Below are 17,973 nucleotides of genomic sequence, written 5' to 3' on the forward strand. Positions count from 1 at the left end.
ACAACTAAGTGAGATGGCATCCATTTCAAATATGTTCTTTTAACATTTATCATGAGCTCATGTGAATTACCTATCTATTTGTAATATTGAAAAACTCCCCCCTTTGGCTTTGTACTTCAAGTTTGAAAATCATCCGTTGATTATGTTTCATCTTTGAAATAGATGGCTACAAGCTCTACTTCTTCTTACTATCCTACTAAGCTTTTGGGACCCATTCTCAACCAATATCAAGCTAGCAAAGTGCTTATGTAGGTCCCTTTAAATTCAATACTATCTAGGCATGCAGGACACATGGACGCATCTCACTACATCACCATACATCTATTACTACCTTGCACAAACATGTAGACCATTGATCTTCCAACTCTTCTTTAAACATATGGATGATTGATATTCAATATGTGATTAAGTCCTAGTCATTGATTTATATCACATGGATTATTCTTCTCTTAAGAGGCAGCACATCTATCTTGTAATGGATGGAGCACGTGGAAGCATCACACTCCTTTGCTATGAGAAAATCATCCTTCAACAAAGAGGAGCGGGTCATCACATTTCCTTCTTCTAAAATATGGGCATATATACTAAATGATGTCATCCATCTAACATGGTCCATGTGGCATAATTAGTAATCAGGTCCCGGCTGAGTAATCAGGTCCCACTACAAATTTGAGATAGACATATTACAAGTGTCACCACCTTGCTTTCTCACCATATCCCATTTCAAAAATTGAAATGCCAAAACATTGTTGAATCATTAACATTACCTTTACAAAAAACCTTTACCTTGGTCCACATGGTAGCATCTAAGCATTCCAACTTTATAGCTCATATTCTTAGTTCATCCTTTCTTACTGACAAAAGTACTCATGGAAAAATCATATAAATCCAATTATGACTAGCCATAGTCCCACTAAGAAACTTCAACCTTAGGAATGGATCTGCATGTCATCATCTTGTTTCATCTCTACAATGGTGGCTAAAGATAGCAAGTTAACATGGGTCGTTGATATCCTTTGTTATATCTATTACATGGGGGCCGCTAGTGGGATGTGTGTTTACATCATGTTTTAATGCCATAGAGAGAATTACACTTTGCATGATGATGATAGTTGTTGATCTTCCAAAGACTATGAACTTAAAATGAAAGGTACTCAGCCCTGCCATGTCCATGTGGCATGATCTCGTGATAGAACTATCTTCAGAATATGATCCAATGCTAACACCCACACTGTTGATTTTTGGACCCGTCATTTATCACATATTTTTAAAAGATTGCATGAGGAATATTATAATAAACTCTTTCTTAAAATATTAACAAGGTGGTATATGAGGAACTTAGTAGAGTTTTTTTCTAGCCAAAGACACTTAGGCCCCCTTTTACAAACATGAATGCTTATTTCTTAGAAAGGATTTAAGGTGAAAGCGCTTGTCATTTTTAAATAAAAAGGGGATGAGGTCAAGACTTAAAGTAATAGGACTTAGGCATTTACAAACATAACTCATGGAAAAGGGTCCCCTCTCTCCTTTTTTTAGTAAGACAAAAAGGTAATAGTGAAATAGAACAATTAGAGTATCCTTGTGGTTTTACTAGGGTTTTGCCTCAAAAACCCTCATTACTAGGGTTTCCCTTAAGAAAGAGCATATTTGAAGAAACTGAACTTTGACGAAACCCCACTTGAAGGTGAAATGTAATTTCTAAGGAATAGACTAACATACACCACTAGTGCTCTTTATATCATCCATTCTTCCTTCCTAATATGCATTAGTATAAGCACATAAAGTGAAATCACTTGATCTATTATAGAATAATCCAAAATTAGGTGTACCCTTAAGATATCTAAATATCCTCTTTACTGCTACATAATAAGATTCCTTAGGATCAGCTTGAAATGTTTCTACTATCCCAACTACATTTTCTATATCTAGTCTAGTGTGAGTTAGATATTACAAACCTCCAATCATAGATCTATGCTTCTTCTACTCAACTGTAGCTATCTCATCTTTGCTAGATAACTTGTGACCAATTATCATAGATGTACCAATAGGATTACAACTTTCCAGACCAAATATTTTCATTAAGTCTTTCAAATTCTTAGCTTGTGAAATGAAAATTACATCTCTATTTTGCATAGTCTATAAACCCAAGAAAAAATTCATCTCACCAATCATACTCATGTCAAACTTACTTTTCATCTCATCAACAAACTTATCACTTTATTCATCATTACCTCCAAAGATTATGTCATCAACAAATATTACAATGATAAACAATCCATTTTCAATTTTCCTAAAATATATGTTACTATATGTTGTACCTTTAACAAATCCCAACTTTATCAAATACTTGTCCAACCTTACATACCAGGTTCTAGGTGCTTTCTTTGGACCATACAATGATTTCTTTAATCTGTAAACTATGTCCTTTTCTTTGTCAAAGGAAATCCTTTAGGCTGCAAAATGTAAACTTCTTCTTCAATGAGATGTTGTGCAAAAATGTAACTAAGCTACATCAAATGTAAGATATGTGTACTAACTAGCAAGATGGGAGTGTTATAATCCTTCTAATTAAACTAGATGTGTTAGTATAATGCATAAAAGTAAACTATACTAATGCAACATGATATTAAGCTACTATGATTATTTTTAAAAAAATTGAGAGTGAGTCCACAAGATCTTCCAAAGCTCCAAGAGTACCTATGGGAAAACCTATAGCATAAAAATAGTGTAAAAAAGTGGGTCCTTAGATGAGGAGAGAACTCTCCCTTCTAAAGAAGTATGAACAATGGAGATCATGAAGCAAGAGGATCTAGTCAAGGGTGGGCAGCTGACTTTTGCATGATCCATGTGCACAATCATTTTCATCAATCACAAAGAGTTGACTTTTGTATCTCCATGTGAGACAAAATACTTTTCTTTTATTTTTTGAATTGGAAAGTGCTTTTATGTGTGCAACGTGGGATAAGAGATGAATGGGGTATTTTATTTAATAAAAGGGGGACATGTTCTTTTTAATTAAATAAGAACTTAGGATATAGTGGTACAACTATAGGATAAAATCAAATAAATTGATTTTTAAAGATTTTATCAAGATAAATGATTTAATAATTTTAGCAAAAAAGTTGAGAATGGGGCTAATAGTCCAAATGACCATTTTTGGGTGATTACAGTTCTCACTTCCTAGAGATTTGCTACTCATTTAATATGTGAGTTTGTATTTAAAGAAAAAAAATTATGGTAATAGGAGTAGAAAAAATTATGAAGTATTTTGTACATTCATTGAGAATGGAATACTGAAGAAGGAATGGAAACACCTACAAAACACAACATTGCATCATGAAATGGATATTCATAACTTCTTCAAAATTCTTCAGAAGGATAGTATAAGACTTCTATTGAGAAGAGTACACAGTGAATACATGTGGGTAGATAGGCCTTATAAAATCATAAAGCAATTCATACATAGGGTTAAAGGGTTTAATGGTGTGGGAATGAAACTTATTGTAGGAAAGGCTTCACTTGATAAAGATGCAAGAGTTGCCAAAGAAAGGAAAGAAGGAAGGTCAATTGCCATTAATGATATGCTTGGCCCAAAAATAAGATTTCATGCCATGGTAATTGCATACTGAATCTATTATTCTAGCAAGCATAATGGTATACAAAGTGAAGCAACATACAATGTAGACCAGATTATCCACAATAATGGCCCACTTGACTTGAGCATACGGTAACGTGAACAACTAATGATTTACCTAAAAAATATCAAAGAAAACTATAAGGTACATCCATTCAAATATGGAGCCATTTTTGTATGTATATTCTTCTATTTCAAATGAGAATATCCTAGACAAGGATTAGTCAACTAGTTAAGAGACATGCCCATCTCTAAACAAAATTGAAAAATGTGTATGATACTAGGAGATAATAAGGATGGTTTATTCAAGACATATTTTAATATATTTAAAGAGGTTATGCGGAGTAGGAAAAGGCTATCATTTACTCTAGTAGAAGAGTATAAGAATGAGTTGTGTTTTATAGCTTGGACGGACATCTACATGATAAAGCTTTTGGAGCCAAGGACACACTGGCTTACAGAATTCCATTGTAAATTGATAGAGTAAGAGGCTAGACCCTCTATCAAGTTACTTTTGTCAATACCTTTTAACCCCAAGTTGCCAATGCATGGCACAAACACAATGAGGAGGAGTGGATTCATCAAACTTGAGAAAGACAAGGACCAAACCATAAAGGAAGCAAGGAAAGAAAGAAAAAAGAAAGATAGAATCAAATCCAAAATTGGTTCAAGAAAGAAGAAAAATTTCACCAATGAAGAGACACCAAGTCCAAGAAGACAGGAAGATGAAGAGAAGAACATTGACTTTGGAAGAGAGTCATCCTCGCTTGAACCTAACATGATTGGAGATCATATTAAATAGAAGAATAAAAATGATGAAGCAAAGAAGAAGCACTCACCCATCCATAAGAGACTAAATCCACCTACAGGAGAATTATCTTCAAGGACAACCAAACCTATCAAAAGAGGTAGTAATCCAACCCCTCCACTTTCCATTAAGGATATGATAAATGATATAACTCATAATGGAAACTACAACACAATAAAATATAGATATCCTCTTATGATTAAGAAAGATCTGAATAGTGTTATCAGTGTTGTTCTACTTAGTATGAGGACTTATAGTAGGAAACCTACAATGGTGAAAAATGAGCTACCAAAAGAATTAGTGCCTATTATTGGCAGCAGTGGCAAGGATGAGTTACAAAAATCAAATAAGTTTTAGATGATGCACTGGCCAAGGTTAGGCATCAATATGTTTCATCACAAAGGAAAATGTATGTGGAAGCCTACCTTGAAGAGTTTGGCACTCAAGAAAATGTCACATTAATCACTACAGGCCACAGAGAAAAGGAAGTATTTGTTAGAGTAAATAATTATTTATTAATTATTTATTCTATTACCTAAGTTTACTTAGGTTAATGCATTAGTTAATAATTTTAGTTGATGAGTTGTTGACAACATGGGAGTTTGTTCCCTTCTAGCATGTTCCACCTTTTTTTGGAAGTGTGTTTAGTTGTCAACCTTATCTTCTACCCCTTTCTAGCTTGTTCTACAAGCTTCCATGAGGCCTTTATATTCAGGCTCTCTCATTGTATTTTCTCAACTCATTGTAAATTCATTCACATATAAATTTTATTTTCTATTGTGAAATATTTTCTCTTGCATTGTTCACTTCAAGCTCTTGCTCCTTTGGTTTCTCTTCAGCAAGCTATTTGCATGCAGGTGATCTTGGCACACTATGGAATCAGATTTTATCAACTCCTACATGGTATCAGAGCCTCCTTGCTACTTCTTGTTCAAAATATTTTTGAAGCTATGATTCAAAGACATGAACCCTAGTTTATTTGTGCATTTTTCTTTAATCCAAGGGTAGAGCAATTTCTTGGAGCACTTTGGGCCCAAATGAACACTGCCATTGAGTTTAGAAGGCTCATTATAGTCAAGATTCATATAAAACTATTTGAATTTGGCTTCCAAGTCTCTGGGAAAAAAAATTTGCCCCCTGGGAGGACTCTATAGCCATATGGATGGAAAAAAAATTTTAAAAAGGTTTTTAGCAGCACTGCCACTGCGCGGCTCGCGTGCCACCACTGTCGATAGCAGCACCATGACACCACCCACCTGCAGCCACTACTCTGCGGTCACTCTAGTGTCACCTACCCTCCTCCTCCACCATGGAAACACTAGAGGTAGCTACCCCTACAACCACCACCATTGATGGGAATCACCAATGCTCTACTCATTGCACAGTCAGCAAGCCTTTCTGCTAGTTGGACGTGCATCACACAGTTGGCGTGATCTTTGGTAGACACATGGCATGGGTGCCATTTTGACACTTTCTACGTGGCCCCTACCACATTAGTTTCCTACCACATGGCTTCTTTTTTTTCTATGACAACTTGGAGGCTGTCAAATTTGAGCTAAAGATTTGCTGATGTCATCCTACATCAGCACCTTCTAGCACCTCTCCAAGGTCCTTTTTGACCTACTTGCAATTTTTTTGCCATAACTTGAGCATACAGAGGTATTTTTATGATCCAAAAAAAGTGTCAAAAAGCTAATTCTGAGATGGAGACACTGGTTTAGGTATTTTTAGGTTTTGATGTAGTTTTATTTCTCATTTTTGTAGTCAAAGTTTGAAGTTTTATTTTTCACTTTGGCAAGCATATCTTTTGCATCCCATGTCCATTTTTTGAAAATATTATATTTTTGGAAAGTTGGTTTTGTCATCTTTTCAAAAATACTGTCATTTCCTTTAGATTTTTCCCCATGCTCATTCTATCATGTTTTTGGCATTTTTTTCTCTATGGTGGATATCTTGGGTGTTCTAGGTCCGAGGATCATTTTCATGGCATGGGATCTTTGGTTTTGGGTTGTACTATATCTTGTTTCATCTTTTTTCCCTTTTTGTTCACTATAGCTATCATTTGTAAGCATCTTTATGTAAATGCACTGAGATAAAGTGCCACTCTTGCATTTTGGGTTCATGAACATTGTTTTGAGATAGTTGTATGAGCACTATTTTATAAAACACCATTGGGCGATAGTTGTTTGCTACTTTTGTGCCCTCTTCTTTTTTTTTCTCATGCAGCATCGGTGTGACTGTGCCTTTACAGGTGTTTGTACCTCTTCCACTCTCTCGTTGTTCTTGGTTCTTTCTACAGGAGGATTTTGGCCCACCTTTTTAGTTGCCTATCATCTCACCCCATCTGCATTAAGGGGTGGTTACTTTGATGTTCTAATGCTTCCTTGGTTTGATGGTTTGATAGTGTTAGCTATGTATTCAGTGGTTGATCCTATATACTAGGTGATTGCAGTGGTTAGCTACCTATGCATTTAGGTGAAGATGGATCATCTACCATATAGACACACTCAGTTTGTGCCTTCTTCTTCCATGGAGGTTCTTCAGATCGGTAGTTTCTTTTTGATGATAGAGTTTGTAGCTTCTTCATGCTTCAGTGATGCTCTTCATGATCTTCTCTTGTTCCTATTTTATGGGACATTCTTCTAGTTGGAAGCTTCTTCAGTCCTTCACTAGGTTACCTCTTTTTGGGGGAGAGTTTTTCCCATGTGATTTTCTCTCTTTCTCCATTTTTAGAGGTCACATTTCTTTGCATTCTACATGGGTACCTAACATGGCCTTGTTTCTGGGACCCATTCTATATTTTCTCTTAGTTTTGTGAGCTTAAGCAATTCCCCTAAGTTGCACTTAAGGGGGAGTGTTAGAGTAAATAATTATTTATTCTATTACTTAAGTTTACTCTAGTTAATGCATTAGTTAATAATTTTAGTTGATGAGTTATTGGCAACACGGGAGTTTGATCCCTTCTAGCATGTTCCACCTTTTTGTGGAAGTGTGCTTAGTTGTCAACCTTATCTTCTACCACTTTCTAGCTTGTTCTACAAGCTTCCATGAGGCCTTTATATTTGGGCTCTCTCATTGTATTTTCTCAACTCAATGTAAATTCATTCACATAGAAATTTCATTTTCTATTGTGAAATATTTTCTCTTGTATTGTTTTCTTCAAGCTCTTGCTCCTTTGGTTTCTCTTCAGCAAGCTATTTGCATGTAGGTGATCTTGGTGCACTGCAGAGTTGGATTTTATCAACACCTATAGTATTTGAATGTAAAATTAGGTACTAAAATACTATAGCAAAGGAAATGGAAATAATATGTACACAAAAACAAAGTGATAAAGCCAAAGCTCAAACTCTAGTAGACCCAAAAGGTAAGGGCATTCAGATAGAGGAAAAGAAGAAGAATATTAAGACCATTGGATCTAGTAGAGCAGCTAAAAAAGAGGTGTATGTTGAAGAACTCCCAAAGATACATGTTGAATTCAACCCCCTTACATCACCAAGAATAGTAGAATATGAAACCACTCATAATGGATTTGTTCGAAAAAGTGAGAAATCACAAGAGCTGATTAATCTGCAAACTATTTTAGGAACATTGGAACAAACTAAGACTCCCAAGAAAACTAAGCTAACATAGCTAGCTGATCCAAACAAATCATGCACTAAAAAGCAAGAGGAAGACAAAAATAAAGGTGATACTTAACTGAGTGCACAAGTAGAAAATTAATAAGAAAAGATAGCCCCATCAATAAAAACTACAATAGAAGTGGGCAAAGATGAAATAGATATGTTGACATTGCAAGGATTCAATGTTGTCAAAGATAAGAAGAGTCCAGAAAGAGGCATGGCTAAAGTTGTCTAACAGAAACCTATACAATAATTCATACAATAGGAAGTTGATCCATTGGTCAAGTATGCTACTCCAAACAAATCTATAATGATTTTTGGCATCACACAAAGGTCTCGGAGCTTAGTTAAGCCCAAGTCCACAAAGAGGATAATCCAGCTAAACAAGGAAGAATCAAAAAAAAGGAAGGAGAAAAGGAGGCAAAGGTGAAGATTACCATCCCTATCATCATCATCATCATAACTAGATAAAAGTGTTGGAATAGTAAAGGGGATGAGCAATGAAGAGCTCAATCACCATCATAACTTGGTTTGAAAATTCAAGGTGATAAGACAATCTCACCAGAAGAAAGAATGAGCATGGATATTGATCAAAGAACAAGAAGTAATGAAAGGACTAGTCATTCATGACGAGTATGATACAAATGCAGATCCCATATATCAACTCGAGAAACTACTCAAGACAAAATATATCAATGAATCAACTGGTAAATTTGGTAAAATAAATAAAATGAGAAGCTCATGCAACTCATTGAGCACCACATAGAGGAACTTGCAAGAGAAAAAGATATAAGAGTAGATTTGCTAAAGAATGTTTCAACCATTCTACAAAAGATGTCAAATTCATAAAATTACATGATAGATTTGGATGATACTTTGAAAAAGACTCATGAAACATTACACATTACTCAAACATCATTTGACATCACAACAAGTTCAGTGATTGAGTATATAGGTTAGATACAAGGAAACCTACATCTAATAAATTGGATCACTACAACCAACATAAGAGAATCTCTACACTCTTTGATCTACAATGTTTTGTATCCCCATTTAGAGGAAGTATCCAAGAGCATGTACAAGAAGAAGATAACTTGTTATCCATTGGCCATGTAGATACCATCGAAGACATGGAGAGTCACCTACCAAAATCACAAGCCTTGCACTATTACTCATAAACCTCCACCATTCATGGCATGCACACCTGGATGCTACAAAGAAAATGTACCCACACAATCTATGACCCTTTGTCTATCATGACAAAAATTTGGAGATGAAGATGAAGATTGCAGGAACATGAATATGCAAGGGGGATATATAAAGAAAAATAAAGAGGAATGACACAAAGTGGGGGACATAAAAGATACAGAAACATATGAGATATCAAGAATATGGGAAAGATATAAAAGACAAGGACAAAGAATAAGATGTACACAGGAAGATACAAACAAAGATTGGGGTCATCACAAGGACCATGGTGTAGAAAAGTAAATATTTTTGGCTAATTCCACTTACTAGAAAAGATTCTACTAGTATTAGTCCAAACAAGTTGAAGCATGAAGGTGATCAAATCAAGAAGCATTCTAAGTTTTGGCATTATGAAGGATAGTTGGTGTTGTAAATACTCTACACACCAAAGTGTTGTCATTGATTAGAAATCAATCAAATGAAGTATACCATATCATGTGACTACTAGTAGATATCTACACTGGTCTTCTTAAAAGATGAAGATAGTTACAGTCAGCATGATGAGTCAACACTATAACTTGGTAGAAGTGGGCATGGAAAGCATTGCAATTGGATTAGTATTATAATGAAATGGTAGAAAGAAGAAAGGACAGAGAAGCTAAAGCTATATCTAGCATAGACTGGTAGGGCTACGACTCTAGACCCTATGACATTGGTGTCATGGGTTGTTTGTGAACTACTCAATAGAACAATTCAAATTTTGAATTCATTTCTTGAGAGGTATATTTTTCTCGGGTTTCAACACCTAGAAATATAAGGTTCCACATATCAAAAAAATGCATATAGAGTGTGTGTGAAGAGAGATTAAGAGTAGAAGCAACTAGAAAATGGAGAAGAAAAAGCATTAGTAAACAAAGAAAAGTAGGGAAACCAAAGAAAGAGAGAAGTAATACAAGAGCTATCACGGGGATTGTTAAGCAGCAAGAGAAGATCAAGGTATCTTGTGGATATACACTAGAGATATATCAAACAAGATGTGTCATATAGTCTAGATCATATTTAATTGCTTTCTAACTAATGTAATCATTTTTGAGCTCTTAACTAAGCATGCTTCAATAGCAAGCATTTGCTAAATCCTCTAAGAAGGTGTCTCTCTAAAGGAGTGTTAAAATCTTATAACGAGGTAGCCTTAATAGGCTAATTGCAATCCCAAGATGGTGTATACATTCCTAACCAGATGTGTTCCCAAAAGGAGTAAGTTGCAACTCTTAACTAGGCAACCTTTTATCATTTGTATAAGGCTAGTGAATATATTATCCCCACTATGTTTCATCCTCTCATTGAGTGTTTTCACATATAAATCTTTGTGTCTACATGAGAATAAGGATTAAGTTGGTTTAATATTTTTGTTTTGAAGAAACGACTAATTCCTAAATTTCCAAAAACTCTGAAGTATTTCAATAGAAAGAATAAATAGAAAATATTATGATCTTTCCTAAGGCTCAAGATGTTGCTAAAAATGACCTCAAAACATGCTAATGTTTTTATCTACTTAGAAACCAAACAAATCAAAATCTCATTTTCAAAGATGCAATCAAAAAAAATTGTCTGTTTTTTAGGGTCCTACAATTTGAGAAAAGATAAAAATCTCCAATAGGATGTTTCAGCAGTAGTCTTTGTAATATAAGACTACATAAAAAAGTATTTTACTTTGATTCTACCGATCTAGACCACATATTATCAAGGTACTTGCACCAGGAAGAAGCATCTAGGTTCACCCCTTATCATGAATTAATATGATGGAAGACTTCCTCATTATCAATAGAATAAAGCATATACTTTTAGCATTAAGATCTATTAGGCCCTTTATAATTCACAAATATTTGATTATACATAATGCATTTCGTAGAGATAAGGGTTGGAAAACCTCTTTGAGGAATGTCTATGTCCTTGATTTCCCTTGTGGGATGTTATATCTATCACTAGTTTATTTCCATCATTTAAGTTTCCCATCAATAATAAGAGAATATACTTTACTAAAGTATTTTCTTGTCCATGTTTTAGCATAATATTATTGCAATATTGCAAGCAGCCTATTTTTATAAAATAAATTTCACCAAACACACTTTAAACCATTTAAAATTAAGTCATTTTGTAAGAATAAATGTCTAACTAGTTCCATCCTTTCCAAATAGATTTGAATACCAAAGCCTATAATTTTAATTTAAAATAGACTAGCAATTAGTGTTGGAAACTACAATTGGAACAATTGTTATGTTGTCAATGATGTCAAACCTATTGGTGAGACAGTTTGCTATTTGATCTAAGTGTCATATATGTTTGATTGATGAAGAGGATTTGAGAAGTTGTTCATAACAAAAGTATCTAGAGGATAGGTTGAATTATGAAGAGGAAACTATAAATGGACACTTGATTAGTTGGACTTTGATAAGATAAAGTTTATGTTTTCAAATTATGTTACAAAAGAAGGAGACATTAATGCTCAATTCTTGAAGGTGTGACCATAGATAAACCAAATCCATAGGCTTGATCGAGTAATAGGGAAAAAGATAAAGGAGTTTGAAGTATACGTCGAGTGATGCCAGTGTTGACCAAGCCACGGTAAGTGTCAAAAATAATTAGTGTTGACTAAGCATAAATATTGACTGAGTGATAGTGTATGTGCAAAGAAAGAAATTTAGTAGTGACTAAGTAACTCAGTGATGACCAAGTTTCATAACATAGTGTTAGCCGAGGAATCGTATTTTAACAATTTATGAGAAATTGTAACTTCCAGCAGATTAAGTTGATTTCTTGGAATATAAAAAGTGTGTTGAAGATAAGGATTAATGAGTTGGATCATTTAATACTAGGAGAGGATTAGGTAAATGACATAAGGAATGGATTCCAAGAGAAGTTTCTATAAAAGAAGAGGATAAATAAGATGACGATCAGATACATTGTATGTGATGAATCTAATCATAAATCCTAAGATCTACAGTGATGCAAGGAGGTGCAAGGGCCTAACCTACAATGTGCGTGTAGAGAGTGTGTGTATGTGAAAAATTTCTAGAAAGTTGGAGCAGTTTTTGGTGTTATTGACTGGTGAATCTAAGTAGAAGACTGAGAAGATTTAAGAAGAGGTGAAGAGTGATTGCTTGAAGGGTTGCCAAGTGAATCAAAGACTGAGATGACAATGGAAGCCAAATAGTCAATCAATTTATGAGTTGAACTAAGATCTGTACATGCAAAGTGAGTTGTACTTAATAGATCAAAACCTGTTATTACTTTTTAACCATTGTAAGCAGTATTTAAAATCCTTTAATCAAGGTTGACCTAACAATCATATGTAAATTCTTTAGTAGGGTGACATTCTAATGGAATGTTCCTAAGTCGTCGAACAAAGCCACTCCTAATAGGGTGATTAAATCCTTTAACAAGGTCACATTTAATAGTTTTTTTTGTAACCTTTAACAAGGTTTTCTCCTAACAGAGATATTTTCATATAAAAGTGAAAATTAGTCACATGTTGCTGGTGGTTTTCCCCAAATTGAGTTTTTGGACTTTAAATCCTAGTGTCAAACTTGTGTGGATGTTATTTATGGTGTTTTACTGATTAATGTTTACGTTTAACAAGTCTGTTATATTTAGGATAGTGAACAGCTAGTTGATGTTGCTAAAAGTTGACTATAGAGCCTAAGCTATGGAATAATAAGATTTGAAGTTGTTTAAGTAATTTTTTATTCAATTAGTAAAATCATTAAGAAGGGCATGCATCTCAAACTCATCTCTCATAGAGAAGAACATATTAACAAGGACTTGCTCCTCAAACTTTTCTTTCACAAAGAAGAATGAATTAACAAGGGCTTGCACCTCAAATTTCTCTCTCACAAAGAAGAATGCATTAAAAAGGGTTTGCAACTCAAACTTCTCTCTCATGTAGAAGATTGCATTATAGTACATCTCTAGAAATCACTAATGTTGAGACTCCCTCTCAACAATAGATTCATTCTCCACAATTCCAAGTGTGTCTTGAAAATATGCACAAACTTTACTCTAGAATGGGGTTTGGTAAGAATATCGACCATCTGATCATTAGTGCTAATGTTTCTCAACTGAATGGCATTTATTTCCACCATATCTCCAAATTAGTTATATTTCATCTCCACGTGCTCTGACCTATTATGAAATACAAGGTTGGAATCTGCATTACTCTTGGTGAATCCCAAGCTCACCAAGTACCCATTTATTTAGAAATATCATGAATTAGGTGCAAGCATAACATCACACACTAAGGAAGAAATTAAGCTTCAAAAAATAAGTCAACTTTGACTATTCAACACTATTTCACTTAGGAATCAAGCCTTAGTGTGTGATGTTTAAGTTGTTTGTAGCATAAAGGCCTTCCAACCTACATAATGGGACACCATCCCATTAATCATAGTCCTCTAACTACTATAATTTTCCAAAGAGGAAATTGATCATCATTTCCCACTGATGGAACTTCCATCTGAAGAAAAAACTGGAGAATTCATGGTCTAGAAGAAAGTATAATAGAGAAATCATCTCGACATGGTCCACTCCACCAATATGACCAAGATCCTTGGATGTCAATTGAAGAAAATTCTCTTGTTTCTCCTTGTGCTATAGAAGCATACCTTGCTCGCATGGTCCCAGTCGTAGAATATATTTTTCTCCAAAAGACTCTCATCATATGACATGATCCACATATAGTTGAAAGTTCTAGATCCAAGACCACCCTAGACCTATTGTCCTAAGATCGAGCCCTAGACCAAAAAAGAATATGATCATCATAAGATTTGAAAAAAATCTCCCTACATTCCTCTTCCTCTGACTAGTTGAGTTCTCTTATCTCAACTCTATTTTATAATCCTAGATGTACATCACATGCACAAATGTCTGCCTTGACTGCATTCATAATGCATCATTCTTATTTTTCTTCATTCTTATTTTCCTTGCACTGGTACTTTCCCCTACTAACAAATTTTTGAGAAACACTGATGCATTTAGAAAGAATTCCAAAAACATTGTCACTTTTCATGGTTGCTTCTTTTTGAACAATCATAAAAGTTGAAGAATAAAGAGCTTCACGACCTCAAACTAGAAACTATGTCAATAAGACTCCCATGCAAAAACAAATTGCAATAGATCAACATTCAAGATTCAACAATAGTGAACCTTTCATCCAAGCCAAAGGCAAAGTTGATGCAGTACCTAGCAAATATCAAAAAATGAAAGTAGTTGCACATATTCTCTGGTAGAATGTCAAAACTGACATAAAAATGATTGTTAGACTCTGCAATCTACTCACAAATATTTTCCCAAAGGGTTCCATCACTCCTACACACTACCCAACCATGGATACATCTTTGTTACTAGGATTAGTGGTATCAATATAATAATTTCAATGTCTCTCCTCAAGGGCACAATGGAAATATTAATATTTGATATTGCACTTCAATAAATAAAAAATTGTCCACAATGTCTAATACTCCTTACTAAGGTCAACTTCTCAGATAAAGTAGATTATTTTTAGATTCCAAATCTTTACATTTTTCAATCAAAATAACTGAATGGATTTTCATTCAAGAGCACAACAGAAATAAATTTTAACTAGAATACAATAATCAATAGTATTGAAGAAATTCAATCCACTCCTAAGTAAAGTACATCTCATAATATTATAATTTCAATCCACATAAATATTTATTCTTTGTGCCTAAAGACCTTGAAGCTAAGGGTCCATTTAGTTCCTCGAAGATGACAGGAAATGGCTTTTTCAAAACCTGGATTTGAAAATTTATGCATTTGTTTCAAAATTTGCAAAATGGAATTAGAATACAGGACTTCCAATTTTGCCTCAAAACTAGGTTTTCCAACTTCCTAAAAAAAGTAAGAATTGAAAATCAAAACCTGGTTTTTTTTTTTAAGGAGTGAAAAAACAATAGATTGGACTATTTTTTGAAATTTTCCTTTGAAACTCCAAGCTTACACTTAAAAATTTGTCTTCACATGTATTTTTTGAGTGAAACAAACAGTTTCAGTAAAATCCCAAAAATTGGAATGAAGATATACAAAACCTTGATTTGGCTAAACCAAGGTTTGTAGAAATTTGGGTTTTTTAAATTCCACGAACCAAATGGACCCTAAGAGTCTTTGATTAATCTCCCAAACATATCCAATGTGTATTGTAATTTGTCAACACCAATAGAGTTCTTGGTGAAGGATGGCATACTGAACAACTGTCACAACCCACTCCATCCACTTGGACTTTAACTAAATATGTTTTAGTAGTGGAATGCCACTTGGAATTTAACTAAATATGTTTTACCTTTTTGTAAAAAAAAATGTTGTGTTAGTTAGACATGTTGCAAATTATTTTAAAATGGTATTTGGAATGTTAAGAAAGAACTAACTCATTGATCAGGGATGCACATCTTCTCTACTATATTGGGCAAGGTTGCAATGCCACCTTATCATCCTATAATGGTTTTTGTGATCTCCAACACCACTCTAGCCAAAAACCTCATTTCTGTCAATAGATGCCAAATTCAACCATAGTCAACTGCAAACAGCAAAATGTTTGAGCAGGAGGAGACACTAGAGACAATGTTTATCAAATATTGTGGAGAACATCTCAGAAAGTTCTAGTTTGAGTGAAGTAGTAGACAAATATTCTTCATCCTTAGTGCCTCCCCCGAGCTCTTTCACTTCACTAATTACGAGCTCTAACATCAAGAAAACCCTCGAAGAAGTTGCACTTTGGAGGAATTTTGTGCATTTTGAGGACTACATTGGAGATTATCTTTGATAGTCAGAGTATAAAATTTGAGAGATTTGGCTTTTCATTTTGGTAATTGGGTTTGAATTGGTTATGGTTGGCGCAGCTAGAAAGTTTGTGGGTGTCAATGGAAATTTGAATGTCACATTTGGAAGGAAAGATGGGGAAGAGAGAAAATTGTCACCCAAAAGAAATTTGAGGGCAATGACGTCTATTAGTTGCGGGATGCTTAGATTGAAACCCAATGCTGGTGAAAAGGATGTCAAGAAAGCTTACTAATGGCTTTCCCTACAGAGCTTTCTCATAAGAAAACTTGGATGCCTGAGACTAGAGGAAGAAGATTGAGCTACAATTTTGGCAAGGAATTGGATTAACAATAGTTGTACCAAATTCTTCATCCTTTCTCTTGCTTATATAATTTTTGAATGCTATGATTTCATTGAAACTTAAACAAATGGAAATTGTAACACCCTGCCAAGGGATCCAAAATAACTAACCTAAATTTTTCACTAAGTTTCCCAAACATGTTTTTTTTAAAGATAACATATAACAACAATTATAAAATAGTGGAAGCAATAACATACATTCATACATAAGAAACATATAAGAAGGTTACATTCCTTAAGGATCCCATGACTTTGAATCACATTTAAATTTAATTGATACTAAATCCAATATATATAACACATCCACATCAAAGATTAACTACAAGTTCAAATCCATTTAAACAATATAAAACTATTCTAAATGCCACCTAGCAATAATCAGAATGCACAATCATCCACTATACAGGTCATAGGGTATGAAAGGTTAAAAGAATATACATCATAAAATAGATTACATCATCACTATAAGATCCATGAAATAAAATACATACAATGGGTATAACCATCCATCATAGTACACAAAGATAGAATGAAAGGAAATGGAGAACAAGGAACTCCAGCCATGGCATCAAATTGTCAGATCTCAATGGTAAAAGTAAAAAGCACTACCACCCGACCTCATGATAACCTTAAAAGAGTCCACTCCCACAGTGCTAAGGAGATAGCCTCAAGTTCCAAACAAGATAACAATCCCAAAAGTCAAAAGTAATATCTAGGTCAAGGAAAAACTTGAAAGCAATCTAACTCAGGGTACCAAGACACAAGTGACATCTAAACCTAGAAGCAACAATGACACGTAGGGAATCTACTATGCAAGTGGGCAAGTGTCATTGCATGAGTCAACTCTAAGGTTACCCAGTCTAGTCTTTTAATACTTTATCCCCCTAGTAACTCTATGTGGTACTAGTATCCTTTCATACTGACAAAGCATACTAACGAAGCAAGGTCACAACCAAGCATCCTCTCTACTCCCATCCTAGCCTATACTAGCACTTGAGGAATGGGCGAGGAAAGACAAAGACTCTTATTATTTTATTTTACTCTCATTCAAAGTAGTGTTATCACTTATTAAAACAACTTACAATGGGTTACCCATACATTCACTTTAGGGCTCTAACCCCCATTGCAAGCCACTTCCTGACATCACGTACAGATTACCTACCCTAAGTGTGTAAAAGCACAAACCAAAGAATCACAATTTGAACACCTCAACCCTATACAAGTGACTAGAAAGCATCAAAAGACAGTTCCCAATAACACCTCAATCCTTTACAAGCAACTGGAGAGCATCCAAAAACAACTGATCGAAAACTCAAAGGTAATATCAAAAAAAACACATTGTTCACCTCAGTTCCACATAAGAACACTAGAAAGCAATAACCACCAATAGATCAAACTCATCATAGAAACACACAACATGTCACCAAGGTTGGGTATAAAGGATCGGATTCAAAAACACCATCATGACCTAACATAGAAGTAACATCCTAATTTGGTCCAAGCTGAGTCAACCCAAAACCTAACATAGAAGTAAA

The sequence above is a fragment of the Cupressus sempervirens genome, chromosome 4, assembly GCF_028749045.1.
Source record: "Cupressus sempervirens isolate cs-2001-9-10 chromosome 4, ASM2874904v1, whole genome shotgun sequence".
In the NCBI taxonomy this organism is placed as follows: Eukaryota; Viridiplantae; Streptophyta; class Pinopsida; order Cupressales; family Cupressaceae; genus Cupressus; species Cupressus sempervirens.